The sequence below is a fragment of the Macaca mulatta genome, chromosome 5 (genome assembly GCF_049350105.2).
Source record: "Macaca mulatta isolate MMU2019108-1 chromosome 5, T2T-MMU8v2.0, whole genome shotgun sequence".
Classification (NCBI taxonomy): Eukaryota; Metazoa; Chordata; class Mammalia; order Primates; family Cercopithecidae; genus Macaca; species Macaca mulatta.
In genome coordinates, this window is record NC_133410.1 from 187,137,562 (window position 1) to 187,155,255 (window position 17,694).

At 33.1% G+C, this 17,694-nt stretch overlaps 1 non-coding gene across 1 annotated transcript; it reads right to left on the minus strand.

The window, feature by feature from the left end:
• Positions 1–16,329: 16,329 nt before the first annotated feature.
• On the minus strand, positions 16,330–16,400 carry LOC114678584 (small nucleolar RNA SNORD65). Its single transcript, XR_003730018.1, has one exon. It is a non-coding gene; the product is annotated as a small nucleolar RNA SNORD65 (small nucleolar RNA).
• Between the last annotated feature and the right edge of the window lie 1,294 nt (positions 16,401–17,694).

Sequence of the window (17,694 nt, forward strand, 5' to 3'; positions counted from 1 at the left end):
CAAAAGAATGAAGTGCCCTTCTTTCTGTATTTTGTCAAGGACTGGAATACATCAAAATGCTTTATCACTGATTATGTCGACCTTGATATTTTGCAGTGTTTGCATGGTTTACCCATTGTGAGTTACTATTTTTCTCATTTCCATATTCTATTTTTTGAAGCAAGTCACTAATTCCAGCTCATTCTTAGGGAGGGGCAGATAAACTCCAGTTCTTGGGAGGGGGAGAAACACATCAATATATCATTTGAAAATATTTTGTAAATGAGTTTCCCTCATCTTCTTCATGTATTTATATATTAAATCATTTATTTGTGTTCATATAAAGTGATCAATAATTTTTTTTTACTTTGGATTACAATTCCAACACTACATTTTCTAACGTGTTGTTCAAATTATTTCAACTTTGATCTCTGTGTGTTCTTTCAGATTGACCCCTCTGTTCCTTTGATGTATTTTCTTTACCTTATTTTGTGAACATGTCCTTATTTTATAGCATTACATGATGCTCTAGGCTCATCTTGCATTTTTTCTGTGCTGGATCAAGAATCTGGTATTTTTTTTAAGGTACTTCGTGGATAATGATAGATAGAAACCAAAACCTTGGCTCTGTGTATGGTTTTACGATCACTGTAGTCTCACAGCTTCTAGGACTCTTAGTATGCAAAGCTACCTTTACAGACACACACACACACACACACACACACACACATACTCATATGCAACATACATTTGTATAGATAATATGTGACTTCTGTATACATCTCTCTCTCTCTCCTTGTGAGCATGTGTATGTGTGGGAGGGAGTAAACATGAGTTCATACTGATGTCTCCAATTCTAATCTAGTACTGCAAGTTTCATTTTTTGTCTTTCATATGGCTGCTTGTGACTTCTTTCTCTGAGACTGAGAAACATGTATCTCCTTTTCTACCATGTGTTTATCTTTTTTTTTTTCCATCCAACTCTACAGGTAAATTAGTTTCACAATTGTGAATCCACTTGATTGTGAGAAACAAAATGTCAAACAGCTGTAGAATGTTTAGTATATTTTTATTTTTATTTTTGTTTTAAGTCCTTAGACTTGAAATTTCCAGTCAAAACATTGTTTTCGAAAGGTGCTTAGGTCAGCTTGCTTTTTTTGCTTCATAATTTCAGTGAGGTTTGTCATACTTTTTTAATAATACTAGATTTACTTGTTATGGTTTCTATTTAATCAAAAAATCATCCACTTTTCTGGTTGACTTTTTAAAAATTTACATGCATTAAATTTCACCAGTTGTCTTTTACAGTTCTGTAGGTGTTAGCAAAATCAGACTAATGTGTCTACATAGTAGTGCCACACAGAAGAGTTTTATCACTCTAAAAAGTCCCCTGTTCCCCTTCTCTTAGTCAATACATCTATGTTCTCTTAAGCCATAAAAATAATATTCTCTTTTCTATTTCTTTAGTTTTAAATTTCTAGGATTCCACATGAGTTATATTATAAAATATGTGGCTTTTAATTCTTCCTTCTTTCACCTAGTAAAATGCATTTAAGATCCATTCATGTGGTGGGTGCATGTGCATGACTCAACAGCTCATCTCTTTGGTCAGTGAATAATGTTTCATGGACTGGGATGTGTATTTATCCCTCTGCTGCAGGTCATAGTTTCTCAAAGATGGGCAACTGAAGGAACAGAAACTTATTCTTCACTTTTGAGAAAGACATACTCCTGACATGACTTACCAGGATGGAGCGTTTGTGTCCCACAAAGATAGCATTCAGTAGACAATTCTAAAGCATTGTAACTTAGTGGTAAAAATAAATACATTATAACATAATGGCTAATCTAAACCATCTTTACAAAGATGATCTTCACAAACATGTTCATCAATATAAACAAACACAGAAATGACACAGATAATGAATTACCACTAAAGGAATTTAAGACAGCTATGGCAAATATGTTCAATATGTTCAAATATTCAACATGTTCTTCAGAATGCAAGAGAATTATATTATAAATAGAGAACCAAATGAGATGAGATTCTTTAGAGATAAAATTGATTATCTCTGAAATGAAAGCATGGGATTGATAGCAATTAGGGACTAAAGCCTAATAAATTAGGGAACTCATAGAATATGCAATAGAAATGGTTGAAACTTAAACATAGAGAAAGCAAACAGTTTTATTTAAAGTAGTAGCTCAGTTACTTGTAGGATTATATCAAGCAATACACCATACATATAATTGATATCCCCAAAAAATTGGCACAGAAGAGGGACAGAAAACAATATTTTAGTATAATGACCAAACTCTTTCCAAATGTAATTAAAAGTAGGAACTAATAGTTGAAATTTTTTGCAAATAAAAAAGGAAGGAAAACACAAAACAAAACAAAAAGAAATAAAATTATCCAAGTAAGATAAATATAAAAGAAATGCAATTCTATGGTGGCACAACATAATCATATTGTTGAAAAGAGTGATAAAGAGATAATCTTAAAAGCATCCAGAGATACCTAAACATTTGCAAAGGAATGAGTATTATGGAAAACTGTTGACTAGGCAAATATTAAAGATGTTTTTCTAAGTTTTTTCAATTATGGATGTTTTTCTTTAAAAATAAAATTAACAACAAAGAAATTCGTAAACGTAAGAAAAAAATGATTTTATTTTTTCTGAAATAAAATGTTGATGGGCTGTTGCTTCTGTTTCAGATTTATCACAGGTTGCTGTGTAGACTTTGGGGGTGAGGGGACTTGTTTTTTGTTTTCAATTAACTTTTTTATTTCTTTAGTATTTAATGTTGAGATGAATGGCCTTTGATGTAAATTATACTCCTGGAAGGAATAAATCATTGTCTTAATAAACTAGACTAGAGAAACGCCCCCCCCCAAAAAAAAACCAAAAAACAAAAGATTTTTTTCTGACAACAAATAATTGAAAATTTAAAGCAAAAAATTTTAGTTTGCAAAGGTCAGGCTTATTGAGCTCATTAGGACTGGCCTTAGCTATGTGCGTGTGTGTGTGTGTGTGTGTGTAAAACATATGATAACAATAATGCAAAGGCTGGGAGGAGGAAATGCAAGCATACCTTAATGAGATTCCTCTATTATAGATGATGTAATGTAGCATCACTTTGAATACAGAACAGAATTCCTTAATCTCAGCACTATTGATATTTTGGACCAAATAACTCTTTCTTGGAGTGGGAGGTTGGTGTGCCCTGTGTATTGAAAGATATTTAGCTACAGACCTAGTTTCTACCAACTACATGCCATCCTCCAGGTTGTGATACCCAAAAATATCTCCAGATATTCCCAAACATCTTATTATGAAGAAATACTGGCCTCCAGGTAGTATTATACACAATGGTGAATACTGAATGTTTTTCCCTAATTTCAAGAACAGCAGAAGGATATCTGTTTTCATCAATATTTTACTAAAGGCTCTAGCTATGGCAATGAGGCAATAATTTTTTTAAAAGGCATTTGGTTTGGAAATAAAGAAGTAATAATGTCTTATGTTCAGATGGTATGATTACACAGAAAATACAATTGAATCTATGAAATAGCTACTGGAAAAAATAGATCAGTTTATAAAGTTTTCAAATAACAAGATTAATATAAACAAACAATTGTATTTTCATATACTACCAAACAGATTGAAATAAAATAACAATTACAAAAAAATACAAATTTAGAAAACATTTGAATAGAAATCTGACAAAACATGTAAGATCTGTTCAGATAAAACTAAAAAAAAAGTTCTGCGAGAAATTAAAAACCTATATAAGTAGAGAAATCTATTATTTCACGGAGTTGAAAAACTCATTGTTAAGATGCCAATTGTCCCAAAATCCCAGGAAACTTTTTTTTTTTGGTAGAAATTAACAAGCTGTTTTAAAAATTCATTTGGAAATACAAAGGACCAAAATATCCAAGTAACTGTGAAATGGAACAAAGTTGGTACGCCAAAACTGCCTGGTTTCAAAATGCTACAATAATTAAGACAGTGCATTCAATAATGCACCAAACATAGACACAGACAATTAGATCAATGGAGGAGAACTCATCAATGAAGATCACATAGATCAATGGAGTAGAATCACAATTCCAGAAATGGAATCATGCATATATGGACAACTGGTTATGAATGAAAGTACAAATGTAGTTCAATAGAAAAGGAAGAGTCTCCGCAAGGAATGATGGTAATTGGATATCCATATAAGCAAGAAAATCCAATTTATAGCTCATACCATAAACAACATGAACTGAAGATGAACCACTGACCTAAAACTATAAAACTTTAAAAAGAAAATACAGGCAAAAATATTTGCAACCTTAGGTAAAGCCAGATTTCTTAGAATTGATACCACAAGTCTGAACCATAAAATACAAAAATGATAGATTTGACTTCTTTGAAATTTATTTAGAATTTTTTTGAATGCACTGTCTTAATTATTGCAGCATTTTGAAATCAGGTAGTTTTGGCCTACCAACTTTGTTCCATCTCACAGTCACTTGGATATTTCGGTCCTTTGTATTTCAAAACGAATTTTTATAACAGCTTGTTAATTTCTACAAAAAAAAAAAAATAGATTTCTCTCCTTTGACTTCTTCCAAAGTGACTGCCCTTTAAAAATCACTGCTAAGGGAATGAAAAAGACAAGTCAAAGACTGGGAGAAAATATTTGCAAAGCTTGTATCAGATAAAGAAATTGTACATAGAATATACAAAGTACTCCCCAAACTCAGTTTTAAGGAAACAAACAATCCAATATGCATTGTGAAAATGATGTAACCATACATAACACCAAGTGAAATATATGGTAAACAAATAAGAACATGAAAGATGCTCAATCTAATCAGTTATTAGGTAAGTGCGAATTAAGTGAAAATGAAATAACACCAATATCTATTAGAATGGTTAAGATTTAAAAGACTGGCAATCATCTCTACTAAAAACACAGAATTAGCTGGGTGTGGAGGCGCATGCCTGTAATCCCAGATACTTGGGAGGCTGAAGCAGAAGAATCACGTGAAGCCAGCAGGCAGGGGTTGCCGTGAGCCGAGATCGCGCCATTTCACCACCCCGTGCAACAAGAGCGAAACTTGGTCTCAAAAAAAAAAAAAAAAAAAGACTGGCAATGTCAAGTTTTAGAGATAATCTTAAGTAACTTGTACTCCCATACAATGCTGGTGGAAATGTAAAATGTAACATTCATCTTGAAAATGTTTTCATTTTCTTTGAAAGTTAAGTATTCATCTCTCCTGTGATATGGTCATTCTACTCCTAAATATTTGTCCAATATAAAAGATTTGAACATGAGTTTTTATAGAAACTTTATTTATAAATAGACAAAAACTGAAAATAACTTGAGTCCATCAACTGGTGGTTGAGTAAAAAGAGTCATGGTATGTTCATATAATGACATACTATTGAGCATTCGTATAATGGCACTATATGGAAATATAAAAAGTATTGAAATACTGAGATTTGCAACAAAATGAATGAAACTCGAAGTAAGTATGCTGGGTGAAAGATGGCAGATATAATGAGTACATGACATATGTATGTTTTTAATAAAATAGAAAAATAAAGGAGTAAAAAATGAAAAATCTCTAGAATATACAAAGGAATCCATAGGACAAAGGGTTAATCAATGTCTGAATGGGGAGAAGTGGAGAGGAGAAGGAATGAGATATTAGAATGAGAGAGTGGAAACTCTTTGTAGTAACAGATACATTCGCTTATGATTGGGGTGATGATGTCATTGGGTGTATATGTATATGAGAACATCAATTGTACACACTTTAAATATACATTGTTTATTTTTGGTCAGTTATACATAAACAAAGCTATTGAAATTAAAAGTATTAACCTACATGTCAAAACCTAGATTGTGAATATCATAAAAGCAAACCTATGAGAACATCTTGGTGATATCAATTAGGCAACAATTTCCTAGATGTGCTATCAACAGACTCAATGATAAATAGGACAACATCAAAAGGCAGAACTTTATTTCTTCAAAAGATACCCTGAAGTGAATCAAAAGACAATTCATATACTGAGGAGAAGTATTTGCAAATGCATCTGACAAAGAACTTTTCCAAATTTTTATATCCAAAATATGTTTTAAAACCCTGAAATCTCAATAATAATGAGACGAATACCCCGATTTATAAATGGCCAAAAGATTTGAACAGCCTGCACCACAGACCATGCATGAATCAAATAAGAAACTGCAATTTAGCTCAATATCATTGATCACTGAGGAAATGCAAGTTAAAATTCCAATAGGTAAGTCCCACATGCGCCTGTGAGAATATCTAAAATTAAAAAGGTTGATCATAGCATTGCTAGTGAGTGTGTGGAGCAAGTAGCAATATCATACCTGGCTGCTGGGAATGAAAGTGTTATGATCACCTTGAAAAACAGTTTCATAAAAAGGTATACATATACCTACCCTTTGTCCTAGTCATTACACAATTAAATGTTACCTATTTGTAGATTCTTAGGCTTGAATGTGTAGCAGTTTTCTTTGTAATAGCCAAACCTTGGACACTGCTTGAATATCCATCACCAGATAAATAGACAAATAAGTTGTGATACGTTCATACAACGGGATACTACTTGGCAGTCAAAGAATGACTGTTGATTCAGTAATCAACCAAGATGAACCTCAAAATAAGTTGCTGCATGAAGAAGTCAAAAAATAAAGAATATGTGCTATATGATTATATTTATATATGGTTCCATAAAAGGCACCCTCATTTTGCTGACAGAAAGTATAGTACTTGGTTGGGGACAGAGATACGAGAAATGCAACGTGCGAGAGGAAAGAATTACAAAGTTTCAAGAGGAAACTTGGCAGTGAGTGATAAGCTCATTATCTTAACTACAGTAATAAGTTTATGCATCTATACATATATGCAAACATAGAAACTAGACACTTAAAATATGTGCTGTTTATTGACAACTAATCCAATAAAACTATTAAAATGTACATGTTATTAGGACTCCTTAATTTTTATCTCTTATCCTAATCTCACTCTTGAACTAAAAGTTTACGTATCCAACTTTCTGCCTGACGTCTCCTCTAGGAGTTCCCGCAGGAATCTCTAATTTCGAATATATAGAGCTTGATATTCTTTTTCCAAATTTTCATCTCTTGTAATATTGAATCTCTTCATCAGTGGTAAATTCATTTTTCTAGTTTCTTAGCTCAAAATCCTTAGAATTATGTTTTTGTAATTCTTTTATCCTCTCATACCCTACATCAAATCTCTCAGCACATCTTGTGTTGTCTGTCTTTAAATTACATCTAGGAGCAACTACTTCTCAACACCTTCACTGTTTGCACTATAGCCCAAACCAGTCTGCCGTATCAACCCCCTACAACGCCCTTTAACTTTCAAAATGTTTTTCATTGTTATTCCCCTCTAGAGCAGCCAGGTGGACCCTTGTAATACATTAACATAATTGTGTCACATTGTCAGCTCCTCCTGTGCCTTCCTATCCTGCTCATAACAAAATCAAAAATCCTTTTCTTAGTTTACAAGATTCTACAAAATCTAGTAGCCCTGCTCTCACCTATCAATCAATCTGCTTCAACCACCTTGGAGTGCACTCTTGCCTTAGACATTTGCACTTCATGGATGCTCTCTCTGGAATGTCCTCTACTGAAATATTCATCAGGTTCATTCCATCCCTTCATTCACATCTCTACCCAAAATGTCTATCCTTGGAGAGGCTATCGTGTCTGTAGTAGCACCACCTCGCCACATTCATTGTCATCATAGCATGTATCATTACATCCAATTTTACAGCACTTGTGTTTGTAAATTGTTTGTACCTCCCGTTAAAATACAATCTTAAGAGCAGCAACTCGGTCCTCTTTTATCTACCGCTCTTTAATACGTTTGTTGATTGATACAAATCAGTTGCTTTACTAATTGAATCGGTCAATACATACAGCGTTAACATTGGCAATCTCAAAAAGTTGAGAATTACAAATCCGGACTTTAGAGCCAGCTCATCTATATGCTTCTCAAACGTTAACTGTGAACTGCAAAACATTGAGATTCCTACATCTTTCAGATTAATTCTTCCACACTATTAAAATATTAAATAGTACCAAAAATGTGATCAATTCTGGCAGGAAAAAAAACGGCAACAATGATTTATAATGTGGCTTAACCAAATTGCATGTTTGACTCTCATAACATGAAACCGTTTATGTATTAGTGCCCTATGTATTTTCACATAGTGTTAGCAGCATAAGTACATGATATTCATTGGCTTTGCATCTCCATTGTTACTAACATTGTTTCCCTACTTGTAGCAACCCTTTGAATTTCTTAACTTTTCATGATGCTTTTGTAGTTGACAAATATAGATGTTGGGTTTTATTGAACACAGGTTTCATTTCATATTCAATGTTTTCATCATTAGGTTGCATATACATTAATTATGTTTGTTTCTAAACACTGAAATTTAGCAAAGCATGTACACAAATATAACATTAATATTTAAATGTCCAAATGTTCATGCAGATCATTAAGATTTTGTTTTAAATTTACTTAAAAGAAAGCAAGCTATCAATAGACTTTTTTCTAAAATAACGCTTTTATCTATATTCTGATCTCAACACAGAACTTTAGATAATGATTCTGTCATTTCATTAAATTACCACACGTAATTTTGAAAAATAATCGATTTAAGAAGATGATCACTATGGTATGATTCAGCTGTCAATTTAAAATATATCCTTGGTTAGAAATTTTTCTTTAAAAATACATAACTATGTAATAATATAATATTTTATTGTTACTGTTTTATAATTTAAATTGCATATAGGTTGACATCTAATATATATTTATATGTCTATCTCTATACAGATACATTTTTTTTTTAGACATGTGCCTGAAATGTAGTTAACATTAAAAGATAATTAGTAATAATAAGGTCCAGGCCTAGAAAAAGTGTTTTTTGTGCACCATAAAGTGTTCTTTCCAATTGGAACTTAGAGTTTTTTTGTATTTAATTACTCCTAATTAATTAATTGTATTTAGTTATTACAATCATCAAGACTCTCAGTATCTTAGTTAGCACATTGTGGGGAAAATACTATTGGTCATATACATTTTAAATATAACATCATATTACATCCACATAATCCACAAATATATACCATATAGCAAAAATGGGAAGTAAGTAGTCAATGTTCTAGATAATAAATTGCAAACTCTTTATCAATGATGTTCCTGACATAAAATTTCTAGATTTATTCAAATTAAAATGAGGCCAGGCATGGTGGCTCACGCCTGTAATCCCAGCACTTTTGGAGGCCAAGGTGGGCAGATCACCCAAGGTCAGGAGTTCCAGACCAGCCTGGCCAACATGGTGAAACCCTGTCTCTACCCAAAATACAAACATTAGCTGGGCATGGTGGTACATGCCTGTAATCCCAGCTACTTGGGAGGCTGAGGTAGGAGTATTGCTTGAACCTGGGAGGCAGAGGTTGCAGTGAACTGAGATTGCACTATTGCGCTCTCGCCTGGAAGACAGGGCAAGACTCTGTCTTGGAAAAAAAAAAAATTGTGCTATTTCTCTATTAGTATCTTAGTATATCTCTAACACCCTAACAATCCTTACATCTTGGACTGTTTGTATACAACAGTAAAATGTAACAAAACTCTAGAGCTTTAAAAAGTTTTTAAGTTGTTCATAAAACAAGATAAGTGTATAAATTTCATGTTTTAAAGCAAAGTGAATTAATATTTAATTTTGAAACTGACACAATTTTTTTAAAGTACGGGCTGAAATTCATGAGCCCATAGATTTCAATTATGTGCTATAATTTCCCACTTCATGCTAAATCAGGCATCATATTGTGGCATTAAATATTTCACCAACTGAAATGCACATTATAAATCTGGAAAGTTATTGAAAAGGTAAACAATACAAATAGCGTATACCATTAAATCTCTCTACTCAAAGGAATCTACAATAGAAATTTTATGATAACTTGAAGAACAAATAAACATCTCTCCACATTATTTGAATTCATTATATTCTATACTACTAGAGATGACTTATAAACATAATGCCAAATAAAATTACTTTTATAAAAACTGTATGAATTCAATATTTCTATGCAATTTTAAAGAGAATTCATTGTTAGTACCACATATCATACACTTTTTAAAAACTGCACAAACTGTGTACACATACAGAAGCATGCATATAATTCAACACTTAATTATCTAAATGCTACAGTATGAAGCATTTCTCAGTAAAAATTAAAAATATAATATTTGTATATGACAGGAAACTTAAATAGCATGACTGCTACATAAGATACATGTCACTGAAACTGTTCTAAAGGAAAATCCAAGTTTTCAAAATAAGAACCACTTTATTCAGTTGTGGAAGTTTAGTTTTTCCAAGGTTCTATGAATTAATGAAGTAATAGGCAACACCCAGAGTTATATTTTTATATTTTTAACCGTATTTCAGTATATTTTATCCTTAGAGCAGACAATACAGTTTTCTAGAAATTATTTAGTAATTATACAATGTGTACCTTAATTGGCAACACTGAGTTTTCAATGAAGTTTTATTAAGCTTGTCCCATTTATTTGTATTTTCTATGTACAAGTAGGCAAAGATAAATTGTATAACTGATAAAATAGTTTGTGATGAATATGCAAAATAGTTACAAACTCTTCAATATTCACATAAAATATTTTGTTACCCTAATAATATGTATAAAAGAAGCAACCTTTTATTTCTAAGATAATGAGATAATTTTATGCTTAGCTATGTGAATACTTTTTCTGTAATTATAAGCATCTTATAAAAATAAAAACACTGAAACACCAAGAAAAATGAAATAAGTTGGCGATCTTCCAATGGTACCCATCTTCTTATGTTTTTCCCTTGAAGTGAAATAAACAGATAATCAGCTTTGCTGATTAAACAAATGATTTGCAGAATATTCAGGCATTTAAGTTATGTCAATATGGGTTTTTTCTTATAAGTTACTTGTTGCCGCATAACACAGCATTCCAAACTTTGGTGGCTAATGACATGTTTAATATTCTAGCTTTCATTTTTGTGGATTGCCAATGTAGTTTGGATTCATCATGGTTGTTCTTTTCGTAGGAACTGGGTTTTCTCATTTATCTGTTCTTAGTTGCATGTCAGTTGTAATTTGGCATTCCTGATCTTGACTCATCTCTCTTCTATGACTGAGGTTGTGGCTGCATCCAGTTGTGTGACGTCAGGCTCAGGTTTACACAGTCTACAGTCGACTTAGACGCATGGAAGCGAGGAATCCAAAGAGACACAATGGGAGACTACAAGGCTTGGAATGGGAACATCATCATTTCTGCCACATTCTATTAGACAAAGAATCTCACAAGGATATACCAGATTCAAGGAGAGGAGAAAAAACATGCCACTTCGTAATGGGAGGAACTGCACAGTGACATTGTAAAGGGTATTTGTAAGAAAGAAGCAAAATGGATGCCCTTTTTGCAACTCTATTCAGGTGGAAAGAAAAATTTTATACTAGAAAAAAAAAAAGAAATAGTTATTATAATTAGAACATATGAGAGAATACAACTTTTAGAAGACTTAACCTGTATTTATGAAATAACAATACGTTTAAACTGAAAACACTGATTGGTTCTTAGATTTCTCTGTAATTAATTAAACAATTAGTGTGGCTGTACATTCAAATCTATCCCAATCTCTACAGCGTTGCAGCACACACATCCATATGCATACACATACATCACTGGAAATGCCACTTTAAAATGCAGGCAAGCTTGGCTGATTGTTTAGTGATATTATGGACACAGCTTAAGGTGTAACATTTTTATTCTAATTGTGCTTTTCCTGCTTTCCCCACTACATCTTTTCCTCCTGAAATTCAATGAATCTGATTAAGTGAGTATTATATTTTATTTTTCCTTTACTTTTGTTCCACTTGCAAGTGGAAAATTGCTATTGAAGTTTTAGCTAGCTATCTTTTACCTGTCCACTACTCATGAATAAATAACATCAAATTAGGGAAAATAAACATAGCAATAGGACATTAAAACCGCATTTCTAAGCTCCCCAAGATAGGTTTCCTGATTTTATGCTGCTGTAAATTCCTTAAGTATGTTTATTTCTAATTGGTGTAATAGACTGTTAGTAGAATAAATGGGACTGGCATTTAATTTTTCTTATATTTCCATAAATGTGGATTCTCAGGGATTGAAAGATTCTGAGCAACTTCTGTTTACAAAAGCTTTGAGTGTATTAGAAAATGAAGAATTAAAAACACAGGCAACACCAGAGTTAGGTTATTGTAGATGTCACTCTATATAGCAAATAAACATTTTTAACACAAAAATACAGTACGGCATACATACATAGTTAATCTAGCTATGATTTTAGAATGTGTGAAATTAAGAATTTGTGGAGCACAGAAGCAGAGTAATTCTTTAGGTTCCCAGTGTGAAGCCGCATGATGAAGGGCTTCTTTCCATGCTATTTACCTCTGTGAGTGGACATACAGCATCAGCGAGGGGCTTGATCACAATTCTGAACTCTAAGTCCCTTATATATGTTTCTTTTGGCCTCTCTGTGATGGACACTGATTCCATCCGTCTGTTTGTGTTTTTTATCTTCTATCTAGACATGAAATGGGCATTTATTTGATGACTTTGCATGTTTTCTTCAAGCAAAATGTCAGAGGGATGTTTTCAGGGCCATCCAATCCATTTTAGTAAGGGAAGTCATTAGAAGAGCAAAATAAAACCTTCAAGAAATTTCAACAGAAAGTTAAGAATAGCAGTCAATAATAATAATTGATGGCAAGGAAGAATAATTCTATCTTGACCTGCCTGGGGAACTGAAGATCATTTCCTCTAGTTGTTGACTGAAATTGCCTAAAAATAAATAAATAAATAAATAAATAAATAAATAAATAAAATGGCCCTCTAAAATTTTGAAGTGAGAAAATGTCTTTATTAGGGGGACTGTTTTTTAAGTGACCTGTTCAGGCATCATCTATCTCCAAGTTTTCACAGAGCTCCAGGCTAGGAATGGCATCTAAGGTAAAATTGATCCAAAGAAGAAACAGACATTTCAGCTTCAGAATTTTGAAACTACCGTAGTTATGTATTTCTGCCTAGGTTACAATGTTTAGCCATAAATATTGTTGTTAATTATGGATTAAAAATAACTGGATTGAAAAAAATATGTTTTCATAAATATCTTGGACATAGATACTGCTAAGCTAACAGACATTAGAAATATCTTTTAAAACTGTAACTAAAAAATTCGGTCCTGTAGTTTCCTCACTATAAAGGACTATAAAGATAATCTCTTAGGACCCAGCATGACATTCTCAGTATGATGAAGAAGTTGCCATCATACATCTGATGTGTTCTTTTTTACTTCATGAGGTAGAAGTGAGGTTGTTAGTTTAGGACTTGAATAGAGGAAAGTGAAAGGGAACAATGAAGACATCAAATGATACAACAAATTTTAGCTGATAGAGTGGGGAAGTAAACTTAATAGAGAAACATGGTTGGGTTTGGGCTATTACTGAGGTAAAGTTATAATCTTGAAGCAGTTCAGTAAAATTGGTAAATTAAATATTGAAATTTTCTCCCAATATGCTCAAGTTCCTTAAATGCCTTCTCTCTTTTCCTAAAATAAAAGCACAATTTTTAATGCAGCCCCAGAGGTCCTTTATGGTCTGTCTCTCACCAACTACTCCTACATTAGCTTAACCATACTGATGCGTGTAAGTAGAAATTGCTCACTCCACTCACAACACAAATAATCTTGCACATGTTCTTCAACAAAAGCATTGTACTTTCAGTAGAGTTGCTTTACGAGTAGTTCGTCATGCAGAATAACAAAAGATGGTACTGAAACATCGTTAGATAACAAAATTTGTAAATTTTACTTTTTTACTAAGGATTTTATTTATTATTTTGAGACGGAGTCTTGCTCTGTTGCCAGGCTGGAGTGCAGTGGCGCAATCTCGGCTCACTGCAACCTCTGCCTCCTGGGTTCAAGCGATTCTCCTGCCTCAGCCTCCCAAGTAGCTGGGACTACAGGCGCACAAAATCACGCCCGGCTAATTTTTATATTTTTAATAGAGAGGAGGATTCACCATGTTGGACAGAATGGTCTCATCTCCTGACCTCACGATACACCCGCCTTGGCCTCCCAAAGTGCTGGGATTACAGGGTGAGCCACTGCCCCCGGCCAGGTGCCCTGTTTTAACATGTTCTAGGGTTGCAGCAGTGTTTCCCACCACTGCCTTCACATTATCATTTCAAATCTCAAGACAGTGAAATGCCATAATTTTGACCTCCCAAATATCCTGAACAAAATCTCAGAGACCTTTACGAGGTCCACAGATCACTATCTCAGAATCTCGGACGAAGAATAATTTTTACATGTTTACTGTTTCTATTGCTCTACAATCTCCCAGCCTGTCTAAGAAACCTCAAACACATTTTCAGATGTAAACTTATATTCATGCTAATAGAAATCTTCTCTGACACATCTGGTGTAGCACCAAGGACTTTTCCTTTGAGATGCTCATAATGGTTGGAATTTCCTCCCTTAATTTATTATTTGCTTGAATTTCTCATCTTCTAAGAGACAGCAGATCATAAAATCAAGTAATTACAGCCCCAGGAAGTTCATGCATGAAATCATTGAATTGGACAGTTTGTGGAATAAAAGTAAGCAGACACATAATATCTAAGGGAGGGGTGCATGATGCTCTTTTGGAAAACATGCAAATCTTTTCCTTTAGAGGAATACAGACAGGTTGAACATTACATTGAATATATCCTCAGACTCCAGTTTGTCACCTGTGCCTCAGTTTGGAATATTCATAAAGACATAGTCACTGACTTTGTATAGATTTTTTTTTTTTGCCTTTTTCAAAAAATGTTACAGCAGCACTTAGCACTGTCAGAAATATGTTGAATCTTCAGATAAGTTCAATGAATGAAACAACACAGTTTTTGCTATCTAAAATGTTATTAGGATATGAATACACAAAGAATTTCATGTTTGAGAGGGTAAAATAGTGATTCCAGCCTCTTTAGTAGACTACTAATTGTAAATTATAAGTGACTTTTGGGCTATGTGAGACATAAATTACAATCAGGTGCAGAAAGTTATACCATGATGTTGACAAAACTTAGTGCCTGTAGGACTACAGTGGAATCAAATTGATGACTCATAAGTTATCAGAATGACAAGTGATAGCTGTGTATTTTTCTCTCCTTCTATAGTAAATACACTTGATTCCAAGTGCTACAAACGGATGTTTTTGTTGAACTTGTTAAAGTGATTGTGGTTTTTCTTACATAGTTTATTACTATAGTAAACAACACTGATTTAATTTTCAAATATTGAACCATCGTTGAATATCCAGGATGAAACCCAGTCATTCACTATGTCCTGTCTTTATAATATTTTAAAATATGTTTTTAATTGACAACATAAAATTGTTTTTATAGTTATGGCATACAACATGATGTTTTAAAATATGTATATGATGTGAAATTAATAATTTGTTAACATAATTAAAATGTTATCTCACATACATTTTTATAATTAAAACACTTCAAATCTACTCTTCTAGCAATTTTCAAGTATACAACATATTATTATTAACTATAGCCACTATACTCTATAGATCTCTTAAAATTATTGCTCATATCTAACCGAAATTTTGTATCCTCTGACCAAAATCTGCCCAAACTCCCCTGACCCCAGACTCTGGTAACTACCACTCTACTTTTTCTTCTGAGTTCCACTTTTTAAATTCTGTATATAAGTAAAATCATGCCGTATTTGTCTTTCGGTTGCTGGCTTACTTCACTCAACATAATGTCATCTATGTTCATCTACAATGCCAGCAATGACAGAATTTCCTTCTTTATGATGCTAAATAGTATTCCATGTGTCTATATACCACATTGTATTTATCCATACTTAGATTCTTAGACTCACTCATCCATTAATAGACACTAAGGTTAATTCCATATCTTGGCCATTTTAAATAATGCTGCAATGAACAGAGGGGTGCAGATATCTCTTTGACATACTGATTTCATTTCCTTTGACTATATTCCCAGATGTAGAATTGTTGATTCATAATGGTAGTTCTATTTTTATTTTTCAACAGTCCTCTGTGCTGTTTTATGAAATAGCTGTACTAATTTACATTTTCAGCAACAATGTGCAAGTGTTTCCTTTTCTCCAGATAATTGCCAACACTTAATATCTTTAGTCCTTTTATTTTCCTCAGAAAACCATGTTTGCCACTAAACAATTTGCAGGTAACCTCAGCTATTTGGAGTGATCTCATTATTTGACCTTCAGTCTTCTTCTTCTTTTTTCTTCTTTTTTTAAGAGCCGGAGTCTTGCTCTGTTGCCAGGCTGAAGTGCAGTGGTGCTCACGCAACCTCCACCTCCAAGGTTCAAGCAATTTCCCCTGCCTCAGCCTCCCAAGTAGCTGGGATTACAGGCACGTGCCACCACGCCCGGCTAATTTTTTGTATTTAAGTAGAGATAGGGTTTCACTATATTGGCCAAGATGGTCTCGATCTCCTGATCCTGTGATCCGCCCACCTTGGCCACCCAAAGTGCTGGGATTACAGGTGTGAGCCACTGCGCCCAGCCCAGTCTTTTTTATAATAGCCATATTAACAGGTGTGTTAGACCATAATTTATTGTGGCTATAATTTGCATTTCCCCGGTGATCAGTGATGTTGAGCATTTTTTCAAATATCTCTTGGCCATTTACATGTCTTCTTTTGATAGTTGTGCCTATTTTGATTCTTATTTTTAATCAGGTTATTTTTTTTTCTTGCTATTGAGTTGTTTGAGTTCCTTACATATTTTGAATATTAATCCCTTATCAGATGAATCGTTTGCCAATATTTTCCCCCATCTTCTAGGTTGTTTCTTAACTATATTGGTTGTTTTTTATGCTGTGCAGGAGACTTTTATTTTGCTATAATCTCATTTGTTTATTTCGTTTTTGTTGCTTGTGCTTTTGGAGTAATGTCCAAAAATTTATTGCCCAAACCAGTTTTATAAAATGTTCCCTTTACATTTTCTTCTAGGAGCTTTATAGTTTAGGTTATATTTTTAGTATTTAATCCATTTTGAGGTAATTTTTGTATATGATGTGAGATGGGGTTATATTTCTATTCTTCTGTATGTAGATATGCAGTTTTCCAACGGCATTTGTGCAAGGGATTGTTCTTTCCCACTTGTATATTCTTGGCATCTTTGTTAAAAAATCAATGAGCAGTAAATGCATAAACTCACTTCTATTTTGTTCAACTGGTCTCTGTATCTCTTTGTATGCTAGTACCATGCTTTCTTGCTTACTATAGATTTATGGTACATTTTGAAGTCAGGTATTGGGATACTTCCAGCTTTGTTCGTTTTGCTCAAGATTGTTTTGGCTGTTTGAAGTCCTTTTCAGTTCAATAAATTTTTTTTTCATTTCTGTGAAAATACATCTTTGTAGCTTTTAAATATATCTTTTAACTTTAATAGTAATTACACCTGATGTGTTGATTCCTTTGATAGTATGGACAGTTTAACAATATTAATTCTTCCAATGTATGAATAGGGGCCACCATTCTATTTATTT